We start from the raw sequence: 24480 nt of genomic DNA, 5'->3' as shown, positions 1-24480 counted from the left end.
ATATTTGGAACAGAGAAAGCAGATAGTTTTTATAAAGTATGAGGTTTTATTGACAATGTCTGCTTGAAAGCAGATACATATAATAGTACATATTTTTCATTGGTGTTCATAATGACACTTTCTAATGAACAGATAGTTTACAAAATCCTCCAAAATGTAATTGTGTATTACCTGGCTTCCACTAAAGCACAAATCACTGAATTCATAGTTCAGCTCAATACACTTAAAATTTATGAAAAGATTGTCAGACATATTTCGAAAAGCATATTTTTTTTTCTTAGGGATACATTCAGCTTTTGAGAAATCATAGAACTATTTGTGAAGCCACTGGTAGTCAATTTCCTCCTAATTAATTAATGTATTAATCTAATAATCACAGCATTTTAAAAAAATTTGGTTGCCAAAACCATGTTCTCAGTCACTGTGGGTGGGCAGACCAAATTCTTTCAAGAAGTAGATTCAGAACTGGGTCAAGTTGCTTTGTGAGCCAGCATCTTGGTAACTTGGAGTATTACTCATGGTTTCGGGAAGTGGAAATCAAGTAGAAATAAAATGGAAAATAAATTATTTGTGCCATTATTACTGCTGCCACAGATACTTAAAAGTATAGATGTGCTTAAAGTTACAGTGTCCCCACTAAGCAGTTTATAATCTAACACAGACAGACTTTAAGCTTTACTATTCCAGGATTAAAAAAAAAAAAAACAAAAAAAAACTGTTAAATTTAGCTTTCTAGTATTCAGCTTTGAACTACCTAGACTTTCTGGCACCACTGACTGAAATCCCTTCAGAATTGACTCATCCTTGATTTTCCTGAGAACGCTGAACTGAGCATATTTCTGTTTGGACCTCTTAGACCAGACCTTGCTCTCAGCATGAATAAGATGCCATATTCCTATATTGCCAGGACCCACAAACAACATAGGAAATGTGTTTGCCTAGGTTCCACCTGCAATTAGGAAGATTTATGAGTAAGAGTAGTATATCTCATTACTGATCCGCTCAAAGCATTATACTATTGTGCAGATTTTCAGTGCCCAGGGGTATTTTGTTGCATGGCATGTTGGTGTGCTGCCTTCAGTTTTAAAAAGCAAGTTGTTTGTGTACAGAAAACTGCATTTAGATTTTCAGTCTTAGTTCTGAAAGATCCCTACAGAGGGATATATCAGTGCTAGTCTTGACATTTTGGTAGGAAAAAGCAGACTCAGTCACATGAAAAAGTCCCATTATGCAACAAGGCTGACAGCCTGCAATCTGTACGGAAGTCAAGCAACAGGTAAATGCAAGCAAACCTGGACAGAAAGTGGCGTGCCAAATACTCAGCCTGGCATAGGAATTGGTATCTCAGGATTTTGCTAATCCAGCAGTGATCATGTGAAATCTGACTAAATGCATGTGCTACCTGGCTCCTTGCGGAGACAAACATGTCAAATGGACTTCAGTACAAGGGGTACTGAATAAACAGTGTTTGAAAGAATAGAAAAACACAAATTCATCGACCAAAATTGGCAATATATAACTATTTCTGACTGCAGAAGCATTTGTTCTTATCACCAAGACAGAGGGGATAAATGTGGGATTAAATTAGATATGTGATTAAAGGATTATCATATCTTAAGTACCATATAAATTTATGCATCAATTCTGCACTCACTCATATTACTGAATATCTGAAACAATGCTTTTGAATTTGATGAAATTACTCTGAATTTTCAGTCATGCAAATGAGATTTTAACCTGGATTTAAACACTTACTTCTTAAGAGCTTCACTAAGGAGAAAAAATAAAAATCCTCGTGTTAAAGATCCAGGCCCTTCCTTCCCCACGCTTACCTTCCTGAAGTGGACAGACTTTAAACTACCAAGCCTCCTGGAAACAGAAAGACAGAGGAGAGCAACGAAACAACCTCTATAAACTAGAGAGCAAACTCCCACTAAAATTAAACACAAAACGAGCATTAGGGCTTCTAAAGCCTGGAAACACATACCAGAGGAATTGTGCTAAGCACGTCCGTGCCAGAAAGGGGGCAATTCAGCTGTGTAAACATAGGTGTCTAGAGCCTCTTGAGAAGTCCGGGTGCTGTGCCTGGTCTCCAGGAGAGCAGGCATCTCCGCGGGTCCTCATCCATATCTGCAACCCCACACAGATGTCGTAGCTACCACAGGGTTCCTCAAAGGGCACCAGACATCTGTGCTGAGGCAACTGCATGCTACCATGCACGAAAGTATGACTTTAAATTCGTTTTTAAGGAGGCTCTGGAATGAAACAGGCAACTATTGCTAAGTATTGATGGTAAATGAAATATGTTTAAAGGAAGCTGCCCTATCTCCTTGTTTAAAACATCTAATCACTTTTAAATCTAGGTTGGAAAAGACCAAGATCACAAAGTCCAACCATCAGCCTGACCTTCTGACACCCATCACTAATCCACGTTCCCTAGTTCTCATCTAAACATGCTCACAAGTTTTTAGGTTAATATTTTTTGTCCGTAGCATGAACAATTACATCTCCTGCCACAAAGATTGCATTGCAATGGAAAAAAAAAAAGGGCGTTTGATAATAACCAGTTTCAAGTTAGGATGGTGAAACACTTCAGGCATTTATGTGAAATGAGCACAAACAACAGAGAGCACGAGATTATTATGGCCCTGTGCTTCACACGATGACTTCAGGTAAAGAATTAAATGACATCAGAAAGGTAGCCTAGAAACTTCTGTGGCATGTTTGGGTTTGAAGGAAGAAGAAAGGGGAACTTGTGAAGATCTCTGAGTCTAGAAAGCGTGTGCTCTTGTCTTTACCTCTTTGTGGCAGTTGCTCGTAAGGGTTACAGCACTGCCAGCTGTCTTGGGACTGCTTCGTCCTCATGCTTGCAGTCACCAGCACACCCATTAACCAAGGTGAGATTCGCTGCTACCCGTTTCGTACTGAAAGGTGTTGTGTAAGGAGATAATTCCTTTGCACCAGAGGGATGCGGAGGAACAGGAGGAAGCAGGACGGAGGGGGCTGTGGAATTAATTTTCCACCCACAGAAAAACAAAGGCTGCAGCAGTTGCCGAAGCAGACTATTATTTACTGTCGTTTGCCTTCCAGCCCAGAGGCCTACAGTGCAAAGGAGAATGTGGTGCTCCAAGTTACTGCCCAGCACCAGCGTGGCTACCTAAAAAGCTGAAAAGACACAGGGTTGTGTACACGCGTGTGCCCGCAACGTATGCAACCAACGCATTTCAAAGGAAATCAATATCTAGGGCTGAAGTCTGCCTGCTTTATGCTACTCCTCCAACTTTTGCTCTTTGTTCAACTGATTTATTGGGAGAAGTGTTTTGCCCTGAGGTAAAAAGGCTCTCCTGATTATTGCTTCACCATTTAGTATATTGGCAAAAGAGTTTCACCATTTGTAATAAATGGAAAAGACTCTGTAAGCAATGGGACAATTGCTTAAGTCAACTAGATTATAAGCACAGACAGGAGAGTATCTAATTATTTCTATTTTCTTTATAGAGTTCATACAAATGTATGAACTATTTCTATTTTCTTCATAGAGTTCCTACAAGTGCTCCTCTTTCAGGAGCAGCACACACATCCAGTTACCTTCTCTTCCACTCTCCATCAAGTTGCCCATAACTCAGCATGTCACCTCAGACCTGTATTTTCTGCTGAGATCACTAATTCATTAATAAAGGCCTCATCTCCCACCTTGGGGAAACTCAGATTACACAGATATAATACCTATGAAAACCAGGCAGTATCGGCACTGTGAAATGTAAGTGAGAAAGGTACCATATTTGCTATTTGACTCATTGTGCAGTAATATCCAGTCATCCCCGGCATTGCTGTGACAGTAGAACATCTGATATAAGACATACTAACAGTCAGAGATAGTGGGTGTTTCTCCAAGCTTCAAAGAGCCCATGTGTTAACCTATGCCAGGCTTACGACTGTTCCTGACAGAGTCTGCAGGTGAGCACGGGAAGCTTTAGCTCTAAAATTAGGGTCCCTGTTATCTCAAAAATCTTAACAAGTAAAAAATATGTTGTATTTATGTGCCGTTACATCGGTCATGCTGCCACACACAAATCCAAGCAAGCAGACTAAAGTTAGATTCCCATATGTCTTGTTCAAGACAGAGCAGAGTCACTCTCCAGTGCAGATCACTGCATACGGACAAGGCTGGTGCAGCGCATATTTAGTGAGTAACACCCTACTCCTTACATTTCTTGAAATGTTCTAATGTGGGGAATATCATTTCACTGCTTAGTCTAGCATTGTAATTCCTGGTAAACAACTATAATTACTTCATTAAGGCTTATTTCCCAATCATTTATGACCCCTGTTCACAACTGCTCTGAATCAAATCATGCAATTAGAGATGTTGTTTGCGCTGCCATTAAAAAAAAAAATAAAATAAAAAAAAACCTTTTTGCACCATCTTTGCACTGGCAAAAAATGTCAAGAAAGCATGGAGACCCACAAATTTGAGTCCCTTAGAAGGGCAGTGTTTTATTCATTCAGACTTCGGCAACCAATTTCTACCTTTTGGTTCCCCTGCCAGAAAAAGATTAGATGCAAGTGCGGAGTGGAAGGCATCTGAAGGATGTGTGCTCCCTTCATGGTGAATGGAAGTACCTCAGGAGAGTTCCTCCCCCCACGAACCGATTAAGGCCATTATCAAAATACATTTCCTCCATAACTCCCCCAAAGATGAGTCTCCAGGTGCCATGTTGCAAAAGGGATCTTGGAGCCATCAAACTTATCTCCCTTCCTCACATCTGACAGATGCTGAGCCCAGCTCCATCATCACCGTCCGGTTCAATCTGTCCCCACTTATCCCAACTAACAGAAACCAGCAGGAGTCAGTTAACAAATCTGAGGACTTAGTGGTGGTCAAAGTCCTGCCTGAAATCTCGTTGCTTTGAACAAGGCCCTTTTGGACTGAAGACTCTGCAAAGCAAATGCAGAGAACCTTTCCAGTCACAGGAAAGAAAATTGAGACTATTTGAGAATGTAATTTCCACGCATTTCTATAATCCTGGCCTTCAGTGAAGGAAAACAGGTTTTTCTCAGGTTGCCTTAAATAAAAATATACGGGGAAGTTCTGCCTAATATAAAATGATGTCATTTCAGATATTTACACTTTACTTAAAAATAGTTCTCAATATCAGGAGAGAAAGGAAGTGTCAGCACTTCACAATAACAACTTCCTTTTATCTCTCTGTGTAATGTAGCATTTGTTAAGGTAGGAAAAGGAGTTTGCAAAGTCACGTATTTGACAGAACTTGTCACAACAGTTTTGAGCAAAGAGAGCTGACCTTTGAGTGTTACCAAAGAGTACAGATATGCAATGCAACAGCTAAAGAGTGCTTGTACCCTGTGTACTTTGATAAGTCAGGGAAGAGTCAAGCAGAAAGGTGCTTAATGCCTTCTCCCTGATGCTATTTTGAATCATTTGATCACTTTGAAATTGTCTAAAGGTTTCCCTTTTCCTTCATTTTTAGTAGGCCATTAACTAAAGAAGAGGGAGAAGTAGGAAAGTTGGGTATTTCAAGCCATGCAAGCTGCTGTGAGAGTTGCTCTCCTGTACCACTATGCTCCTATAAGTGTACCCAAATGCCCAAACTACAAAAACTATTTGTTATAAAATTCATCAAACTGGTAAATTATCTGTTGCAACTGTGGCTGATTTTTCCAGACATTCATTTCAAGCATGTTTCTTTGTTTCCTTGGAAACAGAAATGAAGAAACCAAGGGAACCCAGACTGCCATACTCTATCACTCTCTTTTTTGCCAGTGTACAAAATTCCTTCCCATTAAAAGTTATGCTATAAAATTTCTGTTACATGTGGCTTCTGAGTATCTGTTAAGTCTTCAGAACAGGCATTTTAAAGCCAAAAGATGTGGATATGAAATTTGAGAAAAAACATCTTCATACTCTGAAATATACTGAGCTTTAGAGAGAGCTCCCAGACAAACTGTGTGATCTTTAAAAGGTGCAGGGCATTTTATTAAATGACAGCCTGGCTTCCAGCCCTTCAGCCAGCATGCACACCTTGTGAGTAATCATTTCAGGCTGGAAATTCAACCTTCGGTATCCTCGTAAGGACACAGGCATTCTAATTTGCTTGCAAGGGACTTAAGTATCATTACTCATTATTATGAAGAGCTGCCACTGTCATTAGATAAATAATAGAAAACAATGCCAGGAGAGTTCAGCCAGGCCATTCCCTTCCCCTTCCATGCAGTGACCTTGCACAGACTCCAGTTTCCATGCTATCTTGTCTCCTGCAGAATTTCCTTCAACTTTCAACTTCATACCTTTTTGTTCAGGTCCCCATATTCAGCAGCCCAATACTTTGTCTCAGCACACCTTCTTTACCTTCTTTGTCTCTCCATCAACACACTTTTCTCCCTTCTCCCCACATGCTCTTCCACATACCTCCCTTCAACCTATCACTCTAACCTCCCTCCAAGCCCCAGCCCCTTGTTCCCCACAAGTTTTCAGTGCCCTGCATTTCCTCACTTCTCACAGCCTCTTCTTGCCCTCCATCAGTGTTTCCCTTAATTCTACTTTCATGAAGTGTATACCCCAACATGTACTCCTATATTCCTTCATCACTACACACCCCTTCAACATCAAATCCCTGTTAATTCACATTTTCTCTTTCATCTTACATTGCTCTTGCATCCTAGCAGCTTGTTCTAGCAAGGCTTTGATCCAGTTTAAGATATTACTGAATTACTAGATAGATGAAATACTGAGATAATCATATCTCTCTTATAAGAAGATATTCTCTGTGTTCATAAAAAACAGCTGATTGTGTTTTATGGGCAGGATGGCAGAAAAAAAATGGATGATGCACACCTGCATAATTTCCTACTTCCATGAACAATGAAAATAACAATACCTGAAATAAGATCATCCTAACACCAGCCTAAATCATTCTAACACACAAAATAGAGACAGACTCATGAATATCCAGCTATATCCTTCCCAAATCTTGTAAAACATTCTTGGTGTGAAAATCTCATAGTGGGGGGGCACTTGAGCTGACGTGCAGTTGCTGCTGGCCCTTTTCCAGTCCCTGTCTCACATATTGCAACTTGATAGCCAACTCCCTGTTTGTGCCTGGTTCTAGCATTTGCCAGATATAGGACATTGGATAAAATGGATTTCAGTCTCTTTCTAATAGCATCAAGTATTTCAAAGACAAATGTTCCCATAAAGCACTATGCTAGCATAGCCCCTACCTTCAGCACCCAAAAGACAGGTGGGCTGGAGTTGTATTCAACAGGGAGCCCCTGGTTATCAAAACCAATTTCTACAAACATCAGAAAAACAGATTTAGCCTAACCTGTGGCTTTAAGAGCAATCCTGGTTAAATGTTATTACAAATCTAGTTGCCCTGAGGACACAGGGGCTCACCGAATCCTTTCCAAGTCACAGTTTCCCCTCCGCTCCTCTTTTGTCCCCAAAGGGTAGTCATTTTCTCCCAGCATGCACAATCAGCAGTTACAATCAGTCCTCTGGTGGCTCAGCTGCATGGGTTTGTGTATTCCAGGGAACCAGCCAAGATTTAACTTGTTCCCCACACTGCTTGCTCTCAGGGATGAATTTTGTGTGTATAACCTTTAAATTCTTGGAAGCCAGTGGCTCTTGACCGTTGTACGCGTAGAGATTTAACTGGGGTTCTCACACAGACATACAACCCCACAAAATTTTGCAAGAAGCTTTCCAAGAGCCTAGTGTCAACCTAGGAAATACTGAAGATTGTAAAGATACTGTAGGTGCTACAGGTAATGACAACTCCTTTCCTGTATCCCCTTGGAATACCCTTCTGTTTCTGCTAATTATACCTTACCTTCATTAATTACTTTTTATAAAGGTCAATGTCTAAAATAAAGAAGCAGATTTTTTTATCATAAAATAACCCCTAGGATACAGGTCCGAGGAAATGAGATGTTTCCAGACCAAAACAACTGACTTCCAATGAAGCCGGTTAATCGGGAAATGGAAACAACTGCAGCCCCACAGTTAGGGGAGTGCTGGTGCTCAGGGGTATCTGTCAGGCAGTTTTCCTACAGAACATCACAGATGAGATTTCAGGGTAGACTGAAGTACTGAGTCTGTGTAAATAGAGTCTTTTACCTCCTCACTCTGAATATATATTAACTTTGAGCATATAACCTCCACAGAAAACATACAATAGGGTTTTTTAACTGATCTGACATTGACCCAACTATTTAGGAACTTGCATCACAGAACAACGAGAGGCACTAGAAAACAGAAGTCCTATTACTCCATTCTCCCCAGTTGGTCTGTGCTGCATGGCAGTAACATGCAGCGCAGGTGGTGTATGGATGATGTATAGACAACTCTTCCATTAGCCCGACACCCCGATAGGCAAATCCTTGTCGGATAAAGAATTCTCATTCATAAGCACTCTCTGAGATCCAAGTGTTTTAATTTCAAAACTAATTGCTTTGAGTTATATTAATATATGTTTTATGTCATACAACAGTTTAGTTTCCACAGAGGTATCTAACTGTAACATAGCACATGGTTTATGATAGATGAAGAACTATAAATATCATGTCATATATGGCCTGGTGTTAGCCTGGAACCCCAAACGGTGTGGGGCTCATGTGATAACTTAGTTATTCTGTCCTGCTGTCTGTCAGCATGTGCTGACAACTTTTGAAGCCTTTGTCAGTTTGACAAGTCAAATGGAGAACTGGGGTCTAACTCTCAAAGGCACTATGTTCTTTGAAATTCCAGGAGAATCCAGAGAGAAGTAGAAGAGACACCCCAACTAGACATACCACTAATTAATGTCACCACTAATTTCACAGTTTTACTTGAGCCTGTTATTAATTTGGAAAGATTAATGATACATGCCTGCTGACCAGCATGTGTACAGCTCAGCACATGGATGCCCGCTTGATGCAGATGCACAAGGGAAAATCTAGAGGTGACTTTGGCAGGAGGGAGACTTGTTGGAAGGATACAGGAGGAGGAATGTCTATCCCTAGAAAGCCAGGCATCACCTGCTATGCTAATCAAGGAATAATTTGTTTTTCATGAGAAAATTACACCAAGCCATTTTTTCAAGGCCTGTTTTCCTAAAACTGAGTAAAAGTTGGTATGTATCTTAGAATCACAGAATCACTAAGGTTGGAAAAGACCTCCAAGATCATCTGGTCCAACCATCCCCCTGCCACCAATGTCACCCACTAAACCACGTCCCTAAGCACCTTTCCTTGAACACCCCCAGGGACGGTGACTCCACCACCTCCCTGGGCAACCCGTCCCAGTGCCTGACTGCTCTTTCTGAGAAGAAATGTCTCCTCATTTCCAACCTGAACCTCCCCTGGCACATCTTGGGGCTATTCCCTCTAATCCTATCACTAGTTACCTGTGAGAAGAGGCCGACCCCCAGCTCCCCACACCTTCCTTTCAGGCAGTTGCAGAGAGCAATGAGGTCTCCCCTGAGCCTCCTCTTCTCCAGGCACAACCCCAGTGTCCTCAGCTGCTCCTCATAGGATCTGTGTTCCAGTACCTCACCTCTGACAATGTTTTTATTTCCCAAGCCTAGACACTCACCGTTACACAACAACCCCCTCACAACTTGTATTCTTGTGGTCCTAGCCGTACCCCTTTGTACTGCTGAAAATGATATAAAACATGATTGGTTTGAAGTCTTTACTGACTGACTCCTTTCAGGCGTGCTGTCACCACGCACGTTATCCGACACTGCGGGCTGAAAACCCGGCTCTTTTCGTAGTTCCCCCGCGGTTCTCGCACCGGACACCTCACGGAGCAGTGCCTTTCCCGGCAGGGCGAGCACGTCCCCTCCGCGCCGAGCACAGGGCGCTCCCTCCCCGCTGCCCCCGGGCGGCGGCGGCAGGACCCAGGTGAGAGCGGGGCGCGGCCGAGGGAGGCGGGCTGGGCCGGCTGCCGCTGCCGACAGCCACGGAGGGGCTGGGCGGAGGGAGGCCGGGCTCAGCTTGACAGGAGCGAGGGCGGGAGGCAAGGAAGGAGGCGCCGGTGGCTGCGCTCGCCGGGCGCGGGTGAGTGAGCGAGGGAGGGAGGGAGGCGGGAGGGAGGCAGCGGGCGGCGGGTGCCCGCCCGTCCCCGCCGCCACAGGGCGGCTGAGGCGCGGTTCCCCTTTCTTCCCCTCACCCTCAGCACCCCGGGGAGCCTCCGGCGGGGTCCCCTCGCCTTCAGCAGCCGCCTCCTTTATTGTCTCCCCGGCCCCACAAGCAGACAAAAGGCGCTCGGCGCCGACGCCCCACCTGCAGGGGCCGGGGCCGCCCCGGGGGGGTTGGCTGCCCCTCATGCCACCGGGCTGGGGGGGGACGGACGGACAGACAGCGGCTCCGCGCCGGCAAAACTTATTTTTAGATGCGGCTGCCGCCCCGATGTGGGTAAAAATAGCGTGGGTCTTGTGTAGGGAGGGGGAGAGAAAGTGATTTGGGAGGCCTCGGTGGTGGATTTTTTTTATATTTGGGGGGCGGGGGGTGTATTAGCGTAGTCGTTGTTAAATCTGGCACTTCTGGTGTAAGGTGTTGGTTCAGGTGTCCTGGGCTGTCTTTCTAAGTGACAGGCTTGTTTGCTTGTAAAAATAGTAACTCCACGTGTATAACCATTTTATTTTTAAAAAGGACCAATATGTATATATATTAGAGGGAAAAAAATAAAGCAGTAGTATAGCCAAAGAACTACGGGTCAGATTATATCCACAGGTATGTGCCGGGTGCTTTTACTTTATCCTGAAAGCTTTAAGGTCACCCCTCTAAGGATGGGAGCGAAGGTGTCCTCGCTTTGTCCTCCTCCACAGCCGTGTCTTCAGAATGAGACGCAAGGTCTCAGCCGCACATATATATATTTACATATATATATGCACACCTGATTTGTGTGTGCACATGGCAAGCCTTTTATAGGTTTACTTGAGGGGTTTTGAGCTGTAATTTTCTTCTGTACTGTCACTTCTGCTCAGAACATCGGCAACGTGTTAGTGATGCAGGTAGGAGTGATAACAGGCAGTGTTGTTTATCATCTTATAAATTAGCCTTTTGATTTTTTAGCTGCTGTATTTCAGCTGATTATAGCGATAAAACGGTTAGTTTTATTGAGCCCAATATTAGTACTAGTTTATACCACTTCTGTCACAAAGGAAAAATTGGGAGTTTTATTTTAAAACCAGCGTAGATAACAGGAGACAGAGTGTAAAAGAAAAAGCGTATATCCAAGAGAAAAATTAATTTTAAGAAAAAGGCTTGTATTTGTAGAGTCATGGAGTATTTTAGGTTGTAAACGACCTCTGGATGTCACCTGCTCAGAGCAGGTCCAGTTAGATCAAGATGCTCAGGCCTTGCCAAGCTGAGTTTTGAGCATCTCCAGGGCTGGAGATTTGGAGATTCCAGCACCTCTCTGGTTGTAGTGGTATTGGTGTTTAACCACCCTTGTGATGGTGTGTTTTTTTTCTTTATCTAGTGGCGATTTCCTGTGTTGCAGTTTGTTTCTTTCCTCCTGTCCGGTCACTGGCACCTGGGCTGCATCTGTGTGGGTGATCGTAGCCGTGTGCATCTGTAGTCCCAGGAGCTAGTGGAAAACATACCAGTGTTTTGGACCAATGCGCCGATAGCTTCGTGACATCATTCTGAGTATAATTGCTAGATTTCATATTCATAAACAGGAAATTTATTCTTTCCAAATGTTTTTTTTAACATTTCCTATTGACTTGAATGTGGTAAATAGCAGATTAGCCTATTAGTTCAATATTCATAAACACCTTAACATCAATTAAGACTATTTGTTGCTTTCTTTTATTTAATCAAATAAACATCTCAATTTATCCACCTCTGTTCATCTATTTGCCTTGTGTTTGTTAACCTGCATGTGAGACAGTTTGTTCCTACTTTTTGCTAGAGTCCTTTTACCATTAGCAGTGTCATAAAGTACAGTGGAATGACGAAGAGTCTACTCCTTTTAATGAAGGGAAAACTTTCAACTGTAATCTTGACATAGATTTTCCTTGAGAAGGGGTGTGCTTTGAACAATGGAGTACAACCTGTTATTACTAGGAAGTTGCTTTTGTACTAATACAGGCATTGTTTAATGCTCTAGAGAAGCCTTGGCTGATATTTATAGTGCTGTTGATGCGATAAATGATGTGGGCACCTTCTTTGGTTCAGTGGAAAAAAAAAGTGTTTTTAGGCTGTGCGGAATAAAAATCTCCATGTTCTCCGTCATGACACATGACTGCCAAAATTACTTGTTTCTTCATTTGCATAGATTCTTAGATGTTGCTGATAATATTTCAAGAGCAGTAGAATATATTTGTAATGTGATTCATGGTGTGTCACTTCTGGACATGTCTGGGTAAAATTTCAAAACATTAGTAGCATGCTGCTTTAATAGCAAATACTTCTGAATAGCTCGTACTTTTCCATTAGAGACATATCAAATAATTTATTATTTGAATGACCGACTGCACTGAATTTGAGGATATTTGGATTGTTTGATAAATAATTTAACTTACTTTTCCAGATAGCATCTGCCATTTTGTAATGACTGGAACACCTGACAGTTAATGCTCATTGGCTTGCGCTAATTACAGTGAGCTTCCACTTCAGGGAGAAATCACATCTGTGGGTGTATTTTTTTTTTTTTTGTCTTTTCAGTTTAGTCCTGCAATGCCTATGCAAGTATTAGATGTTCATGACATGCATAAATCTCCTCTGTAGGTTCACCAAGCTCTATATTATATATTTGAGATTTGAAAATTTGCCACCGGTGGTATTTTGGGGCTTTTAAAATAATATTTTCTGTTTCAAAAGTGAACTGCTTAGGTTGCTTTCTCTAGTCTGTATGAATCTCCTGTTAGCAGGTCACTGTGGTAAAATAAACCAACCCATGCCATGTTACATTCTGATCAAATACAACTTTCGGGGAGGGTGTAAAGACTTTATTTGATTTGACAGTATTAGAGGACGATTTGCATCATAACTAAGTTGGTTTATCTTGGACTGTTTGTTCAAAATCTTGGAAGGGGAGCCTTCACATGTCTGCAAGCAGATGAGGACAGCAGTGATTCATATAACAATTTTCAGTCTGAATTTCGACAAGAACATAAAACTGGGAATGCACTTGTTAGACTCATGAATGTTCTGCTTACCATAATGTGTACAGAAAGCCTGTTGATCTCTTTAAAATGATTGTTATAGGAAAGGATTCCATAACGCAGCTCAGAGAGTTTCAGCTTTTGTGGCCCAGGACTGAGTACAAGCATGGCTGTGCTAAATTAAACCTGGGGTCAGTGACAATGACTAATAACAGATGCATCAGTGGGAATTATAAGAACAAATTTGCATCCCACATTCAAGGCGAATCTGATGCTTTTTAGTTTGGAGTTGGCTTAAAACCCAGCTAACGAAGTTTAATGGCCTCTTCAGATGGTATGCATAATTATGATAATTTCGGACATCCTTGTTGCTGATGTAATTAGCCAGCCTGTATCTGTGGCTGCTTTAGGGGGGCAGCAAGTTTATGCCAGGTGTTTGCTTGCTTATTTGTTTTTGATGCCAGACTGTTCACGAATTCAGGCCAAATTCACTGGAGTTCTTCCACTAAATTGAATGATTAGGGCTAAGGTAACATTTGGGGAAAAAGAGATGCTTCTGCCCACATCTTGCCACTTGGAAATATAGCGCTTCCGACACTAACCTGGGTGTGAAACTAACCGGCTTCAGATTCCCTTTCTGTTTGTGTTAGAGCAAGGTCTGGAAGAGAAGCTGCTTCTCAGAGTCCTGTTATCACCAGTTTTTCAGATATTCCCAGCTTCTCCTGTGGAATTGAAGGTGCTTTTGTAATTATTATTTAACAAGTAGAGACCGTGCCTGTGCTTCCTAGTTAGGTCTTTTGTGTTGGGCATGGGAAACTTGTGAAGTTTGTGTTCCATCAGCAGTCCCAGGAAGCGTTCAAGTATTTTATGTACAAACAGCATCAACAAGCACATCTGTGATTCTAGGATTCTATCTAAACTGACTCTCTAGCCTGATACTTACTAGTATCTTACTCCTGAGCTACTAGAGATTCTCATTCAGGTAAGAAGGAAGAGTCGTGTTATCAGCTTAACAGCCAAAAAAGCATTGTTAAAATGCAAACTGTTTCTGAATATCACTCAGTTCCAGTATCACGCTGAATAGGGGAGGCTTATCTAACATTTATTCTTACAGTCCATTTCTGAATAATCTTAAATTCCAGATGTTGGTTGCTTCTGGTCAAATCACATTCTGTGCGATGTAACAGTGTGTTTATGAACATGGTACCAGTCAGTATTATTCAGTAAATGGTACCTGTGAACCTAAGCATAGATTTCTTACGGTATTGCTTAGGAATTTTTGCTGACTTTTCCAAACTTTACGGTCTTTGCACGCAGCCCTGTGCAGGGTTTTGAAAGGTTTACAGTTTGCTGGTGAAATTCTGCAGTACCATCGACAGGCTTCTGACAGGCTCCACGCTACCTTTGAGGACATGTACTTCTGAACTTTGATGGAAATTGCACAGTGTTGTTCCAAATAAGTGTTCCTGTGGCTTCTGCATGAGGTGGGCTGGATGATTTTGCATTTCTTTTTTTCCAGAAAGAAATCCATGGCTCATGGATGTGTTCCAAACTGGCCCTCAAATCACTGCCATGGTTCCCACGTGAGGGTCAGCCTCTTGTAGACTGGAAATCGGTGGGCTGCTGTGCTAATCCCAAGGCTTCTCCACCAGTTTAAGTGTTTGGCTGCTAATATTTGTATCAATTTGTCATTAAAACCTGTTTTCCACAGAACACGGTGTTTTCAACAGGACTGCACGTTCTGTTCCCTACCAGCCATGTCACTGCTGCAGGCATCCATGGCAGGAGGCTGCTGGACGTGTCAGTGTCAGTCTGGGGAAACAATGGGAATTTTTGGTGACTGTACAGTCAAAGGGGGTAAGAAATATATTTAAAATGTGGATTTCTCCACTGACAATTGAAGTTTTCTTTCCTAATATTCCCTTGGTAATAATCGTAGATTTTATCAACTTTTTTTCTATACATTTTATCCATGTCAACCGAAAAATATCCTTAGGTGTTTTAAGTGGATGCCTGAAAGCCTAGAGGTAAAAGTGTAGTATGTGTTCATTTTAATACTTAAGACTCAATTCTTGAAAATCTATAGTTAAGAAAAAAATCTTATCCCTTGTCTTATTTTTAAATGAGCTGGAATGAGTATGTGCCTGTGATATGAATGCTGTTGCTAAAGTCTACAGAGTACTACCTTGTAGTATGTGGTAAAGCATTTTATTTCAACTATGTAAGAGCACAGATAATTAGAGTACTTTGAGAGGAGTTTAAATACATGTGCCAGTCTTCATTGCTAAATGAGTGATTGTTAGGATGTGTATTTATTTTATTCTTTGTGTCATAGTACGTGGTTTCTCTTGGAGCAGAATTTGCATAACCTCCAGATCAGGCCATGACAGGGCATGCAAATATGGTGTAGGAATCCACTCCTGAACATCCCTCCGGAGTCAGATGGGAACTTTTCTCTACGCTATGTATGTAAGGGAGTGAAGACATTCAGCAGTGCTGTATGATACTGCTGTCTTCTGAATGAAATACTAGGTAAACTTAACTTAGCTAGTCATTGGTTTTCAAATATATGCTCTTTGCATAACAGATCTCTGAAAAAGAACCTTATCTCAACTTATGGAAAGCTTTGTTTGGGAATGGAGCACTACATCCACTGCAGGACTTTCACTGTGATCTTCATACCTACACCTGAGAAGCTACAGAAAAACAGCATAGCTGGGTTTTACTTTTTTCAGGGATGAAATCAGCTACTACATATTTTTTATTACTAAATAGTTTCTTACATCTGTCTGTATTAAAATCTAATTCCATACGAAAGCAAAAAAGAATTTGCATAGATGCTGTTGTTCCTTGGAAAAAATACTTTGTACTTTTGTACTTAGTATAAAGAAAATACAAACCGAGGCTTTCAGAAAGCAAGCTGACTTTCTACTATGATAGGAGAAGGCCTTATTTGTTGAGAATGACAACCTTCCTGCTGCTGGTCAAGAGCCATGCCGTTAACCTCTGTGCATGTGATGAAGTGCCACAAGTGATCCTGCAGTTAGCTTTGGCACTGAGGGTGAAACAGGGGCCAGGTAACACCCCAAACTATGTATGTATGTAAGGTGGGGAATCCCATACATCACTGTTTATTAAAGTAGTTCTAACAGTCTTTACAGAACTCATCAATATCTGTTTTGTTTGTTCTCTCCCGTGTGATGAGCTTTGACATGGGTTAGAAGGAAAGGTGTATGCATTAACTTAATCAGAATTTCTTCTGAAATTGTTTGTTTGGTCCTGATTAGTCTATAGATGCACTTCCAGTTTGGTTACTATTAAGCGAACATTTTCAGTACCTCGACATTCTACATTTTATATCCATAAAAAGTCGTATGGGTTGCTTATTTGAGATCTTTCCAATAATGCTGTTCTGAAAGAGAGACTATTGTGATGATTAAAAATTTTCATTAGACAATCATTGTTAGAAGATTTAGAATAAAAAATATTAATATCATCTGCATTTTTCATATTATATTTGCCAGTTTCTTCTGTCTCCTGATTAACTGTCGTTGTTATCAATAACAAACCTGTCATCCTGTGAGGTCTGGAGCTATTCAAACTCAGTTTCTCATGAATTCTTATGAATTTCTTCTGAATTCTTATGGTTCATCTGATGATCAGTGGTTTTGCTGCGCTGAAGGCACGGTAAAATTTCTCTCCATGTGTACTTTGCTGATGTGTAATATGATGTGAATCCATGCTCCTGCCTGTACCTCAGCTACGGCATTTATTGGAGCTGTTCATCTGAAGCATGTTCTTTACTTGGCTGGTTGTTTCCCTAAAGCATGTAGTAAGTTAACTGCAGTTGAGGTCACTATTACTGGCAAAAATAGGTAGTATTTGCCAAGCAGTTGAAAACTATAGGGAGGGGAAGAGAGAGACATGTTTGCAGACCTCATGATCACATAAGCTTCTTAGCTTTAGCAAAGCAGACCTGAATTCTGTGTTTCAATTATTCTGCAACACTTGGGACTCTGATGCTCTCCTTAAGGAGATATATCTTAATTTTTTTTTTTTATGTGCATGAGAAGTTCAAAACGTGCCAAAACCAGATAATATTTCTTGAAATGCCTGTTATCAACAGGAGATTACTAAAAGCACTGGTCTATTTTTAATTAAATGTCTGACCCACATTTTTTGAAAATGATTTTTCTCCATAAATTCTAAGTTTTCATGGATATTTCGAAAGCTGTAATAGCTACCATTTATTCGTGCAAGGCATTTTGATGAGTGTGTGTCTTGCAGCTTAATACCCTGATCCTGAAAACCTTTGCAAGAGTTTGTACGAGGAGCGTGCGGTCTCGCATGTGGGATTAGGGCATCTGTTGGAAAAAACAGCTTTAACGTACAGTACAAATACAAAGCTCTTACAGTTTATTAAAAATACCCCAACACAACGTTTGATTCAGTTTGAGCAGTGAGGATTTTTATGAAACGTTACTTAGGTTTTGGCCAGTTTCAGTGTCTTTTAGCCAGTTTTGTCTGGAAATCTTATCACAGAAGTCATCTTGAAATTAATCCATACTCTGCAAATCGGATATTGATTTTTCAGTTGTTATGGGATGATTTCCTATTTCTTTTAATTGCAGAAAGGATAATGGAATGGCATTTTCTGTCAATAATGATTAATTATAATTAAATCTTGGCAGCACTCAGAAGTGGGCTATTGACATTGACATGCTGTACATCCTCAACAGTTTTGTCTTAAACTGTAAACAGGAGATGAGAGGGGAGGGCAAAATCCAGAAGCCAAATAAAAAAGGAAAGGCAAAGATTGTAAAAAATGGAATTTATAAATTAAGGAAAACTGATGGATTTATGCGAAGATACGTGATGGTGGTGGTAGGGAGTTGGATATAGAAAGGGTGGATGAAGAGCGTAATAAGAGATGAAGGGGAAGAAGTTAGCATTTAAGGGAGAAGAGGAATGGGGCCAGGTAAAGCCTTTGGAAAATCAATGTCCCAGTTGCAGTATGGCATATAACTAACTGTGTGCCTACCATTTTTAATATATTCTTCAGAAGAGTCCCTGTTATTCTAATTTATGTCAAACTGGCTTTCTGAATAGATTCTTACCATTCGTTGCATGATTTCTTAGCTAGAACTAATTTGCTGATTTTAACTGTGATCTTTAACAGTGAGAGGTGGAACAAGGCCTTTCTGTCCCCACATAGGCTTATGAAAGCCACGCTGCAGTGATATTCCTTCCACAGGCTAAGTATGGCAAGGAAATGGACTATGGCCATTTACACCAGTCTCAAGAGAATACAAGCAGGTGCCCTTCAGGACAAAAATAGTTTTGTATTGCGCTTGCAGTTAATAAAATGCTTGCTAATGCCATCTCAGGAGGTAAAAATACATAATTTGTTTCCATTTTCTTGTAAGCACCCAGTGTCTTCTATACGAGATGGAAAACTGCCTACATATTTAGCCCTGGCTGTTGTCCTTTGGGTCAAATTAAATGTTTTTGGAAGGAGGAGGGGAGGGCAGTTGCCCTCAAGAAAGACAAGGACCAACTGGAGCTGCTTTGGGGTGCCCCCGAGAGCAGGAGGCAGGGGCAGAGCCACCAAGCTGTGGCCTGGGAGGCCCAGAAGTGTGGGTCTGCCTCCTGCCGGGACAGGAGGCCCACGTCAGGCCTCAGAGGCTGCTTCACACCGCTGTTCTTCCTGCCCTGGGCCGTGAGGCTGACCCGGCTGTGGTGTGGAGGAGCTCTGTCATGGAGGGAATGAAGCCAGGCCCATGTGTGCTTGTAGCCCAGAAAGCCAGTCGTATGCTAGGTTGCTTCAAAAGCAGCATGGCCAGCAGGTGATGGAGGTGATTCTCCCCCTCTGCTCTGCTCTGCTGAGACCCCACCTGGAGCCCTGCGTTCACCTCTGGGGCCCCCAGCACAAGGGCAGAGACCTGTTAGAGCAAGTCCAGAAGAGGGACAAGAGGATGGTCAGAGGGCTGGAGCACCTCTCCTATGGGGACAGGCTGAGGGAGTTGGGGTTGTTCAGCCTGGAGAAGGCTCTGAGGAGACCTTACAGTGGCCTTCCAGTACCTAAAGGGGGCCTACAGGAAAGCTGGGGAGGGACTCTTTGTCCAGTGGGTGTAGTGATAGGACAAGGGGGAATGGCTTTAAACTAAAAGAGGGGAGGTTTAGATTAGATCTAAGAGAGAAATTCTTCCCTCAGAGGATGGTGGGGCGCTGGCACAGGCTGCCCACAGAAGCTGTGGATGCCCCATCCCTGGAGGCGCTCAAGGCCAGGCTGGATGGGGCTTTGGGCAACCTGGTGTGGTGGGAGGTGTCCCTGCCCATGGCAGGGGGGTGGAACTGGGTGGGCTTTAAGGTCCCTTCCAACCCATACCGTCTTACGATGCTGTGTTTATGCAAATACCAATTTGTTACTGGTGTAATTTAGAAGAAGCTGTTCTAAGTGATTTGTTAGTCCCTAGAGTAGACTAAGTGGAGATTTTTCTCTTAGCAAGCCACTGGAGATTGGTGATTTGGAAGTAACATCCGGAGGAAAGAACAGCTCCTGCATGGGTATCATGGCTATGGATTAGATTTGGTTCTGAGTGAATATATTGTTAAACGTTCCTATTTTTGTCCTTAAATAACCATAAAACTTCAGATACTGAAGGCTGTTGTTTAGGGCTTTTCTTTCTCTTTTCTCCCCCCCAACTCTCTCTCAGGATTTCACATTAAAATGGGTGGGGAAACACGACTGTTCATCTGAAGCCTGCATTAGGTTTCAGCTGTAAATGCTAGTGCAATTTATGCTAATATAAGGCCAAAATGAACCGTCAAGAATATACTGTTATCCCTGATAGATCGAACAGTATGCAAGGTTCGGTGTAAATACAGCTATTTAATATGATGACATGATTGGTTTTTTTGCTTGCTTTCCACTTTTTTTTGCGTGAATTAGCAATTTAAATTTATAAGCATATTTAAAGAGACCTACTTTTTTATGCGTTGTTAATTATAAAAACAGAAAAGGTCAAGGTTCCTTTGGTTCCTACTGTCACATTTGTCAGCGGAGGGAAACATGCTGTGGGAGGGTTGTTGTAGCTGCCCTAAGCATTTAGAGTCTTTTCTCCCTTAATAATACCCGCCTAGCAATTCACATGCTAATACCTAGCTTTGAGGTATATGGTGGGAGTGTCTAAGGTTCTACTATCCACAAACGAGTCTCTGTTCCTTCAGCAGCCTGATTGTTTCACATCCTTTGGGAGCATCCGCGTGCTGCCTCCAGGACCCTAGAAAAACGTGAGTGATGAAGTCCCTGGTGGGACTTAGGTCACTGACTCCATCTGAGAAACAGCAGTATTCACATTATGCCTGAAGCAATCTGTAATATTATGACTCTTCTTCTAATTCCTGCTACTGTGCTAAAGTGAAGGAAAAGAAGAAATGGCTGAGCTGGTTTTCTCTTACTTTCAAAGATTTAAATTGCATGAGGTGGTATCTTTTTCCCCTCTGGGAGATGGGGAAGAGCAGATCCATCCTTAATGTGCCACATAAGCCATATTCATGCATTGCTGTGGCAGGCAGTTTTTATAGATGGCTTGTGGGACTGTGGAATTATTACAGCATCAGTTAAAGTAGCTAAAAATTATAGATTAGCATTTTACTGCATCATGAAAATTGTGTTTGAAAAAGGATGCAAAAGGCAATAACTAAATTGTTACCTATTGATAGGTATTGATATTGATACTATGATACACAGTACTGGGTAAAAAATCAGCATTAATCTGAAAAAACTTTTGCAGATCATGAAGTACTTTGCTTACTGGAATTTACAGAAGGTTCTGAATAAGTGTGTTGACATATATTAGGAAGTAATCCTTAACAAAAGGAATGAAATAAAATACATTGAGACATCGACGTAAACATTCATTTGTTTTGATGGCTTACTAGCTAATATAGACCTCCAATTTTATTTTATTTTTTCCTGACCCAACCATGTGAATTAGTTGTCAGCAAAGACAGGAAGATGTGTGTTTATGTACAGCCATTTGCTGTCCAGAAAGAGAACAGAAATAGAAGTTGGAGAGTGGCAACAGTGCTAATTAGGCTTTGGAAAACCTTCCATATAAAGCAAGATTGAGAAGATTGGCACTTTCAAACTTTTTCCACTTTGAACTAGATGCAGAAGCTAGCCTTTGTGAGGAAAGGCAATTGTGTGTTCTGTCTACCCCTTTTAATGGAAGAGTGAAGCATGTAATGAGGTCAAAAAACCTCAAATATGTAAGTTCTTTCTACGCGGTGTGTAATTAGTTTGTGCAATTAACTGACAAAAATATCTGAGCGATGAGGAGATACTGGTATTTCTACAACAAAAGATTAGATGCTTAAATGTGACCTATGTATGCAATACAGAAGTGACTTGAGCATTTTCAAAGTCCTTTCTGCTGTATAATCCTTGTGCTTCAGAACACAGGCGAAGTCGATGGAGCGACTGCAAACGCACGCTTGCGATCAGAGCTGTCCACCGTCGAATTTCTTGCACCTTCTGTCAAACCATCTGCCACAGGCTAATGAATAGCCAGCGTGCTGGATTAGATGGAGCACCAATATGAGCTGTTCCGATAGCTCCCGCCTTGCTGGCAGTGGGAGCTCTGTGGTTAATGAGGCGTCGAGTGAAATTGTGGAGGGCGGTGTGGCAAAGTGTTCTTGCTACGAGCGCCGCACTGCCAGATGCTGTTGAAAGAGGGGTGAAGAACCCACATCGCTGGTGTTGGAGCACGTTTCAGTGTTTTCTCACGAGCCTTCATTTCACAAAGGGACATCTCAGAAACCTCTGTCCCGTGCCCATATGAGTTTCCTGAAGCACGTCCAGATACCTGCTTAACCTCCCTCAAAATACTGAAGGAAAGTTCTTAAGTTGCTTTTTTGTCCAAAACAAGACCAAGTATACCTGTAGTGTCACTCAAGCAAGACATGTGCCCTCCTTAGTTGACATCTGAGGACCAGTACTCACTACAGCATCTCACACAGCACTAGATGTGTGTGTGGGGGCAACTGAATCAAGTCCATGCTGGCTGTAAAATGATTATAAAATATCTGAGCCAAATAATCCCATTAATTTCTGAAATAAGTCCTCAGAAATATCATGAAGAAAATACTGAAGTCAGAAATTTTATAGCGTTAGATGCTTTTAATGAGACTAGAAGCATTATTAAATGAATTTTTAAGATAGAGGCTGCCGTACTGTAATTCTTTTTAAAATTTGTCTGTATCCTCAATGTGGCTGGAAGGAGCAATCTCATTCAACATCACTGAGTGCATTAGGCTTTAATATCAATTTGGGCCGGATCCAGTCTATTATGACAAGTAACCTTCTAGATCAAAAACATCTTAAAAGTTGGAACGTTCTCTTATCTATCTTTGAATAGATAGTGATGCCATATTTAATCAAGTCTGAGCTATTTCATTTTGATTTAACTTCCATTTCATCTTAGCAGTCAGAATCCAGCGGTACTGCGTCCAGTTACTGTCTGACCTTTACTTTGTTTTCAGTTTACAAAGTTTGAAAACTGTTTGTGCGTTAATGTGCGTAGTGCGGATGGTGGCAGGGAAGAAAGGTGGGTGGGTGGTGGTTATTTTTTATAATTGGGTTAAATGAGATTTTTCTTTCAAATAGTGTAGAAAAACTCCCTCTAGCTTGCTTTATTTGACCTTAAACTTGTAGGTATCAGGACTAGAATACTGCTCTACAACTGAAGCAAAAGAATGCCGACGGTGAGTCTTCATCATGCTCTGTACGATTCAGAAAGCCTTCTGGATTTTGTTGCTGGTCAGATGGAAGAATCTGTTAAATGGAGAAATAATCCTTTCTGGCATAGTCTTGTTGTTAATATTCATCATAGGAGTTTCACAACTTAACCAAAAAGGTTGTTGAGGCTAGCTGGGTTATAGTGAGAGATAACAAATGACATTTTTTACATAACATCAAATGCCCAAGTTTGTTCAAGAGAAGATTTTTCAAGTGGCAGTTGGTTTTATTTGCTCTTATTTCGAATAAATGTTTTCTTCTCTCAGGAAGTGTTTTCCTTTTTTTAATTAAGTCAGTCCAAATTTTATGTCAGGTCTCGCCAACAAGGTCTCATTTCAAGATGTCAATAGTCTTCAGTACTTCTAGCAGAAATTTGTTAGTGTTATCAAATTATAATGGTAAAGTTATAATTCCTGTAGGTAGGCTAACACTGTTCTCCTTTTGGATCAAAGCTGGTGCAGAATTTTAAATAATTGCAAGTTCAGGCTCTGAAACTTTATTGTCTTAGTTTTGTGACATAAAACATCAGTTACTAGAAGATGTATTTTAGTAGTACCATATTTCTAGACTTCCTCATATGTTATATTTAGGAAAGTGACTAGATTTTGAGGAAGACAACTTTCTGCTCCATGTAGTATCCACCTCGTGTTTGGTACCAAATGCTGAGATCAGATGTTGGGGTTGCACACAGCATTCACGCAAAGAGGGCAACATGTGCAGAAGTGCTAATGGGAGAGCCACAGCCCAGTTAGCTCTATCAATAAACTTATAGCCATGTTTTATGCAAAAGTGTCGTAGGAGGCATTTTCACGTTAGTAGGTGGTGACCAAATGATGCTCTGAGGAGAGCAGTGAGGCTTTGTGTCCGAGCAGGAGCAGAGAAGCTGAAGGGAGGTGTAAGCCTCCTTGCTGCCTTGCTGGCCTGGCAGCTTGTGTGTGTGGAGGGAGGTGTGGGGTACTCGGGGTAGTTTTATATCTATCTACAGAAAACTGTGGTTAACCGAGCACATAGTGAGTCTGTGGATCACTGGGGATGACTCAAAATATGATATGGAGGTGTGGTGACCTTGTCACTGATGGATGGAAAAAGATATTTTGGAAAGTGTAACTGCATGCATTTCTCAGTGGTGGTTGAGGCTGCAGCTTTCTCGGGCAGGACATTAACATCAGCCTTTACTGAGAGCTTAAGGTGAGGCACTTTTCTGTGTTTGAGCCTGATGGTCAGGAATCAGCAGGATGAGGTTGCTCTGCAGGTGAACGTGAGCCAGCAGCCAAGGATGACAATGAAGAGTGTAGTCCCACATTACCCAAGCAAGAAGAGTGGAGTATTCTGGTGACAGTATCCAGGGGCAGCCAACAGAGCAGTATCACAGAGTCACAGAGGAGTGAGGTTGGCAGGGCCCCCTGGAGGCCCCTGGTGCCACCCCTGCCCAAGCAGGGACACCCAGAGCAGGCTGCCCAGGACCACGTCCAGGCGGCTTCTGGAGATCCCCAAGGAGGAGACCCCACAGCCTCTCTGGGCAGCCTGTGCCAGGGCTCCGTCACCCGCCCAGCACAGAAG

General features: G+C 41.8%; 1 protein-coding gene across 1 annotated transcript in view; it reads left to right on the top strand.

Annotated features, from left to right (window-relative positions):
• Nucleotides 1-9967: 9967 nt before the first annotated feature.
• The window catches only part of FRY (FRY microtubule binding protein), a 238191-nt gene continuing 223678 nt past the window's right edge, over nucleotides 9968-24480 (top strand). The window contains exon 1 of the mRNA XM_066989712.1: nucleotides 9968-10062. The gene's annotated coding sequence lies outside the window, so the exon portion shown is untranslated. The remainder of the gene's footprint in view (nucleotides 10063-24480) is intronic.

The sequence above is a fragment of the Anser cygnoides genome, chromosome 1, assembly GCF_040182565.1.
Source record: "Anser cygnoides isolate HZ-2024a breed goose chromosome 1, Taihu_goose_T2T_genome, whole genome shotgun sequence".
Lineage (NCBI taxonomy): Eukaryota > Metazoa > Chordata > Aves > Anseriformes > Anatidae > Anser > Anser cygnoides.
Note: the sequence above shows the minus strand (reverse complement) of the source record. Positions and strands in the feature narration are given on the sequence as shown.